This window comes from Mytilus californianus, unplaced genomic scaffold, assembly GCF_021869535.1.
Source record: "Mytilus californianus isolate M0D057914Y unplaced genomic scaffold, xbMytCali1.0.p SCAF_32, whole genome shotgun sequence".
Classification (NCBI taxonomy): Eukaryota; Metazoa; Mollusca; class Bivalvia; order Mytilida; family Mytilidae; genus Mytilus; species Mytilus californianus.
Window position 1 is genome coordinate 1904310 of NW_026262682.1, and position 11176 is coordinate 1915485.

Below are 11176 nucleotides of genomic sequence, written 5' to 3' on the forward strand. Positions count from 1 at the left end.
TATTCCGGACGGCAAGTCAAAATAAGCTGTTTAATGTGTCTTTTATTGCTGCCTTGCGATCGCAAGGGCCTTTTCCGTCTTGTGTCTCACAAAAGTTGTCGGACTTTATCAAGTTTGGGAGTTTTGGAAAAGATCATAAATGGTGAAGGTGCTTTTATAGCATCCAGCATTATCAGAACATATGTGCTTTTTATTAATCCTCTTGCAATTGACCATATCTTTGACTGTATCAACCATCAACACAGCAGTCAGTTGAGAGCCCTGTGGGGTCTGTGCATCTAATATGTGCACATATGTTAGGGACTCTGTGGGATTTTTTTAAATTAAAAAAATACACAAAAAGCATTTATTATTCCAAATATATATGTGGTAGAAATATACTAGGACAAGAGTTTTCATTTTTATGTTTGACCTTTGACCCCAAGCATCTGCCTGATATTCATGAATATATACCTTTTGTCTTCCAACATTCCAATTTATAATAAAAACACACTTAAAAACTTAGTAATATAACTACCGCAGCACACATCATACACAAAATGAACAGAAGGGATACAAAAACTAACTATTTTTTATAGCGTATGAACATTGTACGTGAAAATCTTATTTCGCACAGGAAAATACGGGAAACTGCACTATTTAGCACAAAACATTAAAAAAACGAAATTTTCAAATGTTTTGAATTTTTAATTTCCATGTACTTACTATTTGACCATATGATTTACACAAATAGCAGTTTCTTGTTTTAGAAGTGTAGCAAGTGTTTAGACAGTAATAATAAATCAAACGTACACAATCATAACTTGAAGCAAAGCTGCGTGTCTTTCTTTTTGACGCTTTTGAGTTATAATTTGCAGTAAATATGAAAAACAAATTATGTGCATAATAGATATGATACGTGCCTGGATTTGTGTTTTTAATTTTTATTTCTAATTTTTTTGTGGTTACGTTGCTGTCTTGTTACTTTATACATCTCCTTTCATTCAAGAGCCAAGATAAAAAATTTATCGAGTTTGTTTCATGTTCAGTGGCAAATATTTCAAACACATTCAGGATGAGAACAAACTATAAATAAATGTAATAGCTTGGTTCTGTAATAGGGATCGACCGTGGAAAAAGGAGGGGAATTTCAACAGTCACCAGCTGAAAATGTGGGTATAATGGATAGGGCATGAATTTTCTCTCTTGCATCAGGCTACCCTAGGACCCATAAAAAAGTTGCTGCAAAAATTCTTAACGTGCAGGGAGCGTGGTACTCTCTCTTCACGAGGCCTCAATTCGTCCCTATTCTAACCGGACGTGGTTGCGTATTCAAACATCCCGCACAACGAAACGGATGCTCCACTTTGCCAAGGGTTTTACTTGTGGTCGGAGGAAAACCATATTTCTATACCACCAGTCACCTTTGGGGTTCAAGGATGAAGACATACTACTGCACATGTCTTGTATGTACAGAACATGAGAATAACACATGCCTGTATATACGTAACATATATATGTACAGGCACTCATTCATACATTCAATTCAAAATATGGACTTAAAATATGAACAATTTCATTATATGTTATGAATTAATCTAATTTAATATGGCCATGTTCAGATATTATTATGTTGGTATCTTCATCTGAAAAAAATTAAAGCTATACTTTGAAGGTCTAACCACAACATTACGACATTTCTTTAAAAACATATCACCTAATTATGGGTCGAAGCTGCAACTAAGGTAGATTGTTACAAGTATGCACATGTACATTTGTACCACAACAATGAAGAAGAATAGCATACTTTACCAAAACCAATAAAATTGGGAATGGAAACGGGGATGGCCAAAAAGACAACAACTCGACCAAAGAGCAGAAAAACGCCGAAGACTACCAATGGGTCTTCTACACAGTTAGAAAATCTCGCACCTGGAGGCGGGCTTCAGCTGGCCCCACAATAATAATGTATACTAGTTCATCGAAATGGACGCCACACTAAACTCCAAAGTAACGCTCCTTCTTGTATTTCAGATGCAAATCATGTTAGTTATTTTAAGGATGTCTTTCAATGCAAAAATTTTGAATATCATTTTTAAATATTTTGTTTATACACACTGTTTTAAAACTGTCCCCTACAACAACATATAGCACTAAATAACCTTTTGAATTAATAGATAGATATGTGTAATTTGTTTTGTAAAAATCTTCAACATGTATTGATTTAGACTCTAGAATACTTCGGATTTGTAACCTCCAAGTAAAAAAACTTGTTGAATAATAAGATGTTATTTTTTTAAAAATATTTAATCGAAATATTACAATGCATGTATTTGAATAAATCCGTGTGGTGGTGGATGAAAACGACAACTATTTCACATGAAGGAGTCAAAACAGCTAAGAAACTCTTATTCATCTGTAAATTGATCTTTATACATGACACGCTATGTGGTTTCTAATTATAATTGGCTTAATGTCCAGTGGCAAACATTTTATATATGCTCAATAAGTTAGCAAATCAAATTATTCATTTATTTATGGTCTTCAAAAATAAACGATAGCGGAATGAAGGGCAGGAAATTAAGACTTCACACGTTATAGCATGATTGTTAGTATGTGTGTGGATTTGCCTGACAAAGATAATTTAATGCTCTCCGCAAACAAGGCTTCAAATTTAAAGTTGACATACAGTTGCTTCGTATTTATGCATCCGATATACCAAACAGCTAAAGTACAGCCACCTCAATAAGGGTCTTACATCCGAAAAGCCTGGGCCAACAATTTGATTTGAAAAAGGGATAGTATAGCCATACATATTTTTAATTTAGGTTACAAAATGTTCAAGCTTAGAAACATTACATCTGGGTTAAAAACAGCTAGATTCAATACAATTTTCTTTAATTTATATATAATATATTTAATTTGAAAGCAAATTAAGATTTTCAGGGATATATAGTTTTAAAAATGATATTATTATGAATGAACGCTGTTACATGTAAATCTAAATCACATTTATATAAACTGTATCGTGGTAAAAAATATCTAAATCACATTAATATAAACTGTATCGTGGTAAAAAATCTTTATTCAATTTGATAAATGTTGTTAGATTTTAAACATATACATGCAACACTTTGACATACGCTTGGTTCGACTAAGTGCAGCAATTTTGCAATTTCGAAATGAATTTTGTGAGTGGTTTAGTGTTTTTTTATTGGAAGCATTTATGTAACTTTCTAAGACCCCGTTGACACTTCTTGAGATCGATTTTAAAAAGATCGATCCTCAGTCTAATGTAAACGGGAAAGATCGATCTTCAATCGGACTTAAAAAGTCCACCTCCAGGGGTGGTTTTAAAACGATCGATCTTATTATCAACAATGGATCGTAAATAACGCAACCATTACGTTCGTCAGTGTAAATTTTTAAGCAGAAATTGAAAGTTTAACTGACTGCATGATGATGTGAACAGTGAATAAATCTAACGTTACGGCGCTTTTTTGGTTCATTTAATGCTGGACCTTGCCGCCTTTGACGCACTGGCGCCTCGTCAATTCGTAACACATTTACATAAACTGGACATTGTTGTAAAGATAATATGTTGTAGATTGCGGGGAGCGGTGGATCCTTGAAAAATATGTGAACATGGGGTATCTTTTCCGGGGGAAACTCAAAATTTTGTTGATATTCTTCAAAATTAGACACCTTATTGACGAAATTGGATTAGGATACCTACAAAATTTTACTGTTCTCAACTTCAGGATGATGCATGCTAAATTTTGATGTCTGTTTACGTTTATAAATAGCGCTAGGTCCCGATAGGATATTAAATTGTTGCATATGATAACGTTATGGATAATATTACCGATTTTCACATTGTTATGAATATAGATACAAAAAGGTAAAGTTTATAACTTTTAGCCTAGTTTGAAGAACTAAAATTCAAGTTTCCTGTGATATTTTATTTTTAGCTGACATCGAATGAAAAAGGTTTTTTTTGTAATTTTTACCAACGTCGATAACACCAATTATACATTACGGCAGATGTGAGTTTATTGACGTGACGTTCCCACAGAGTCCTTACATATGTGTCAAGTATGTAGTTGTCATCTTTTTTTGTAGCACATACTGCTATGTGCCAGTTGATTCCCCTTTTGCCAAACCAATCTGTTTGGCCCTCCCTAAATTTCTGAGGGAGAAACTTCATGACCCAGTCTGCAACCAAAAATATTTCTCCTTCCCTCAGATTTGCTGTGATATCTGCTCGAGCACTGTCTTGAACTTTTGCTCGCAATATATCTTTCTTACAGACAGTTTGTCATCAAGTCATCAATGTTGATTATGAAATGTTGAGTATATATAGAGATATAAACAATCCTATTTTAGTCTGGTGTAGAAAAGTGACATAATTTTTCTGTCACGATTTACTAATACTTAAGTATGCTTCATAAACACGGAGACATTTCTAAACATAAACAAACAATAATATAAAAAGAATCAATATAAACATAATATTATTCTAAGCACCTTTCTACAGCGATGATAAATTCAATATCATTAAGTCTTACATTTACTAGACGTGCTGGAGTAAATAACACAACCTTTGGGCAAATCTTTAGACTGCTAGATGATGGCGATATCAATGCAGGACTGACAAATCGTTAATTAAATATTCCACTATATCTTTCATTTCTAATTGAGATTCTAATGTTTGCATCGTAATGTCCAGCACGTTGTTCATGTTCATAGATTTGGGATGACATGACGTCATATTTACCATAGATTTGGACTCTGCCGTAGATCTGGGACCCACCATAGATTTGAGTCCTACATATATAATAATTTTATATAACTTTGCATTCTTGTTTCTGAATGAGTGAGAAACATTATATTCATATTTTTCACATGAATTGTTTTTGAGATTAAAGTCAGATGAGAAATCCATTCTATATAAATGGCACTTGGTTTTAAATATTCCGCATATATTCTTTATCAACTTACTCATGATTATCCTGCACAACGGGTGACTTGTGAATGCCTCTTTCCCCTTTTGTCCCTTCAGACTGTATTTGGCCCCACACTTTTTCATTATCCTTCTTATACAGTCTGAAGGGCTGTGACCACCTTGTGACACCAAATACTGGACCTACAAAATTACAATTTAGTTATGTTGTTATTTATTTATTTTCCGTGAAATTAAATATTTGGGACCCATTAAATTTTCTAAGATAACTTACACAACTGTACATAAACAGACTCTTTCAATTTGTATCTCCAATTATGCTCTATGCATTTAACCTATGAATTCAAAAGTACGAACATAAGTGAAATTAGAGTACTTCAGTTTAATAAAAACATAAAGAAAGTATTTTTAAAGTGCTGTCAAAGAGAACAATTCCAATTTGGAATAATCAGCGGAACCAACTTACAAGTTTCTTCTTGAAAAGGTCTTCTTTCATTTTTTCAGCAAGGTTTCTCATTTCATGGATATAGTTGTAGGGGTGCTGAATTAAATCTTCTACAATATGAGTGGCCACAACACCACCATTTCCTGTTGCAGCCAACTGTGAAATGGCAGTTTTAATATCTTTGATTCCATCCTCTAATGTTTTTAATTTTTGAACTTTAACAGTTTGACAGTCTACAAGACAAATTGTTTAAAATCTTTAAGAGAATTCAGCTGAAACAAATTATCAACTAGTCTATTTTTATAGTCAGTCGACTCAAATGTAGAATGTTTCTTAATAAGGTGACAGGTCTTCCTGTGAACTGCTTTCTAGTGCCTCAAGCTAGCACATTAAAAATATTTAAACTACCATCCATCCATCCTTGTCAAATGTGCGAGTTTTGCATGATAATTTAGGGGTATCAATAATTTAATTATACAACTGTAACAACACAATATCAAAATAGTTTTAAGAACACTGAAGATTAACCTGTCTTTCTCTGTCACATATATTGACTCCTTTTGTGCAGGAAAAACTAACTAAAGCCTTTTAACTTCCAGAACCTAAACACATCATGCAGTCTAAGAAAGGAATACCACTAAAAAAAATAAAACAAAAAATCTTCTTTACATTTAATTTTTTGTTCATAATCTAAGAAAATAATTTCAATAACAACTTTTCATTTGAATGCATGAATAACTTTAAAACTACATGAATGTATTGAAATTTAAGCATATACATGAGTTACAATAATCCTCCAAATTGTCCATATTTTTGGAATATTTTGCCAATTCTTTTTTAAATTTGCCATAGAACATTCATGTCCTTTTCATGTACATCATGTTTCAAAATTTCAGCTTTTACGAAAAGGAGTCCACCATTTAAGCGTTTTTCCTTTTCCAACAAAAAAAAAAAGAAATTACTATACAAAACATAAGATTAATGGATGTGAGCAAAAGTATTTTAGTAGAAATTCATGTTTGAAGAGCGAAAGAATACAGCAAAATCACTGAAATAAGTAACATTTAAACTTGCGTAATAATATCCCTGACTGTTTACTGAAAAAAGTAATAGAAAAAAAAACACTCAAGTTTCATTTAGAAATTGTGGCCCGTTATAATTGTTTCATTTTGCTCCAGTTGTCTCACTATTTGGTTTCTAGACACCAGAAATGTCAGCAATTTCCGGCCACACTTTATAGTTTTTAGTGCCAGAATCTTTGTAAACTGCACCATTAGGTCCTGGTTGATAATTTCTACTATCTGAAAGAAAAATAAATATATTCTTTGCTGATAAGTATAAAATGAGAATATTTCTCTTTGTGAACTGCATCATCGTTTTCAAGGAAGTTGATTTTCTTAACATTCTATGGCAATACATAATATATACACAATGTGACAAAAGACTGATAATAGAGACCAATACAATAATAACATAACTAACCAATAATATCAGATAAAGCTAAATTTCTGTTCCTATCCAATATACCCTCATTTCCCGTGGCAATCTAAATTTCTCCGACCTTAATTCCGGACGCCCCTATTACAGAACCTACCTATTGTATTTATTGTTAAAGAAAGACGCCCAGGAAGAAAATATCTGTGCGATATTATAAAACCTGAACATTTGGAGCAATTTTTCAATCAACTATGTGATTCTAAATTACAAAACATAGCTGTGGCAAAAGACGTGCATAGATTTGTTAGAAGGAAACTTATTGAAGAAGACGAAATTGAAAGAAAAGTTGTGCGTTTGCCTTATGAGGGAGATTACTTATTGCTGTCAATGCTTCATGGTATAGAAAGACATTAAAAATAGGTACAATATTCTAAGCATACATTTATTATAAATGAATAACAAATGAATATTAGTACACATTTCTGGCATAATCATTATAAAATCGTTTTATAATGGTTATGCCATAAGGAGTTATTTGAAATTTTTTAGTTAAATATTTTTTTTATGAAATACAGAAATTGACCAGCAGAAGGCATACAAGTGATGTACTATAGAAGAAACTTTAAGAAGTTTTATTAATACTAATACTAATACGTAGCTGCATGTTTGTTCAGAAGATTAAAATAGAATGCTCTAGTATTTAAAAATCAACTGAATAACTTAGTTTTTATGACTTTTACACATGTAAGAAAAATACTTTTAATTAATTTTGCTAAAATTCTTTGATATACATGTATATATAACAGTGCTGAACAAAAGTAGTAATAATTTAGATGTCTAAGCATGTCGCATTTTGTATATGTTGATTTAAATTAACTATTCTTTTAATTATTGATTCTTAGATTTTATAATGATAATTAATAAATTACATTTTATAGGAAAGTAACAAGGAACTTCCTTGGGCTTTGGCCGTGTGGAAAGAGAAAGGAGAGGAGGAGGAGGGTACCATTGAATTTTCAAGACGAATTTGTGATGTAGCCACCTGTCAGCAATGCTGAAAGATACTTAATTGATTGATTGATTGATTGTTGGTTGCTTAACGTCCAGTGGCAAATATTTCATGCATATTCAGGACGAGAACAAGTTTACAATAAATACAATAGGTAGGTTCTGTAATAGATTAAGGGATTAAGGTCGGAGAAATTTAGACTGCCACGGGAAATGAGGGTATATTGGATAGGGACAGAAATTTAGCCTTGCAACAGGTCACCTACGGACCCCTCAAAGAGTTGTTGCAAGGGTTCTTAACGTGCAAAGAGCGTGGCACTCTCTTTACACGAGGCATCGGATTTAACGTCCCCATTCTGACCGGACGTGGCTGCAAATTTGTACATCCCGCACAGCCAAACGGACGCCCCACTTCAGCACGGGTTTTACTGCCGGTCGGAGGAAGACCAATGGTGACCATACTTCTATTCCCCAGTCACCCTTGGGGGGTCTTGGGCAAGAACGTATGACAAAACTTCTGCAATTTACGTTTTGATATCAGGTAATATTTTATAATTTTGTGAATAACGTTTGAATATATCGACACTTCAAGTTTGTTTTGAGTCCATCACAAAACATTCTTAATTGATTGCTTGGAATATACATTAAAATGCATACTTAAAAAAACAGGCGGTTTATTATAGACCATTACATCAGCGTTTGAACATTATCTAAAAAAACACACACATTGTCTTGTTGTTTTGGTAGAATAAGAGCCTTTAAAATACTAATTTTAATTAATAATTCAATGTTATTCTTTTTCAAACGTGCGTTACTCCACTTTCTATAACGATACCCAAAAAAATCATTCTCCTTTTAATACGTATATATTATATTGATTCTGGTATTCTGGTTTATAACAAAAAAATGTCAGAAATGTGGTAAACAATACAGATACCAAGAGTGGACGGACGGCATCCATAACTTTAACAACGTTCTTTTTTCTGAGGTTTGCGACGTGCCATATGATAAGAGCTGGACTTCAGGTAATGTTTGTGACTACTTTGTTGAAAATGTTGACCACGTTGTATTATTTCTGATAGAAGTTCAATGGACACAACCGTTAATGTATTTTGCCGAAAACTGTTACAAATGTGTTTTAACCAAACAGACAGCTTAGGAAATTGATGTCACCACCAATTTCTGATAATCACAAGATAATCTAAGTTGCGTCAGATTTGTATTTGAATGTTAAAAATGTTCATTCGCTTTTTGCTGTTTGAGAGAACAACATAAAACAACCAAATGGGCAAGGTTGCTCTTTGCAGACTTGTTATATAGTTATTTTTTCCAAGGAATGTGGAATCTATTTTTTTTTTATCGAATTAAAATACTTAGCCTCGTTGTCTCTCTTATTATGTAAGAGTAAAAGATGGCCAGGAAAGAAAACAGTTTTATTTGAAGTACGAAACACAAAGTCTTTAAAATAAAATTGAGAATGGAAATGGGGAATGTGTCAAAGAGACAACAACCCGACCATAGAGACAACAGCCGAAGGCCACCAATGGGCCTTCAATGAAGCGAGAAACTCCCGCACCCGGAGGCGTCCTTCAGCTGACCACTAAACAAATATGAATACTAGTTCAGTGATAATGGACTTCATACTAAACGCTATAAAACGTTTTAAAGGTTTGGGGTTTACAGCTCGATTTTTGATAGTCTGGTATTCATGGTACCCATAACAACAATAACAGATCATGATAGAGCTAAACTGGTATTCCAAATCAGTTTTTTAAAAGTAAGAAAATAAAATTTCGTTCTGAGAAGCAGATTCTGAAAAGGTGTACTACAATGCATAAAGAAATAACAGTGGCTATTACATCTATGGTTTCACATATAACAATACAAACATAAGCTCTTGAGAGCTTTTTGCCGAATATTAAATAACATAAACGCAACATTAAAACACACAACATGCAGACAAGCAAAACCGGCACGTGCGATTAAATTTTGGATTTATGCATTAAATATCAAACTCGACTCTAAAACTCAACCATGATTGATTGATTGATTGTTGGTTGCTTAACGTCCAGTGGCAAATATTTCATGCATATTCAGGACGAGAACAAGTTCACAATAAATACAATAGGTAGGATCTGTAATAGATTAAGGGATTAAGGTCGGAGAAATTTAGACTGCCACGGGAAATGAGGGTATATTGGATAGGGACAGAAATTTAGCCTTGTAACAGGTCACCTACGGACCCCTCAAAGAGTTGTTGCAAGGGTTCTTAACGTGCAAAGAGCGTGGCACTCTCTTTACACGAGACATCGGATTTTACGTCCCCATTCTGACCGGACGTGGCTGCAAATTTGTACATCCCGCACAGCCAAACGGACGCCCCACTTTAGCACGGGTTTTACTGCCGGTCGGAGGAAGACCAATGGTGACCATACTTCTATACCCCAGTCACCCTTGGGGTTAACTCAACCATGACATGGAATTAGTTTACATGTAATAGCACCCCTTTTAGTCCTGAGTGACATATCTTAAGGCCTTAGTGCACTAAAGAGTCATTAGCAGTGTTTAGACGGGTAAACGGACAGAAATTCACAGGACAAAAAGTCACAAATTTGATAGGACAAAAAGTCGCAGGACAAAAAGTCACAAATAGTTTGTTGACAATTGTTTGAATATATAAGTGAGAGATCTTGAAATATTTTCTTTTTATTACATATATTCATTTTTTAAGTTTAGGAAATTGTTCATATGCCTTGATAAATGAAAATTTATTAAATTTTATCGTGCAAAGGATATATTTCTTGGCACCACGAAGCCATTTAAGGATCAAGCCTCTTTGACATTTTGTTTTCATAGCAATTATTTGATCATTATTAATATTTAATGCATAAATTTTAATTACAAAGTTGCTTTATAAATAAAAGTTTAAGAAAAAAACGAAAATATTTCTTTTTAAATTAGTTTTTTCTTGTTCAAAGAAAAATAATCTCAAAACTGAATTGTGACTTTTTGTCCTGTGACTTTTTGTCCGTGACTTTTTGTGTGTGACTTTTTGTCCAGTGACTTTCTGTCCTACATTCTTTAGACGCACCCTATCGATAATTTTACATTCGTACACTGTACTTATTGCGTAAGAATAACAACTGGTAGTGTGTATCGCCTTCTATTATACATCTGACGGTGACATCTAGCTTTAGGGTAATTTTAGAGTGACCAGAGAGAAGAACGAAATTCAAGATAAATATCACATTCTGTCGAAAAATAATTTTTAAGGTCATCCGCAAAACTGATGAAAGTAATATATATTTAATTTCTAAATTTTATGCAATTCAATTTTAATACAT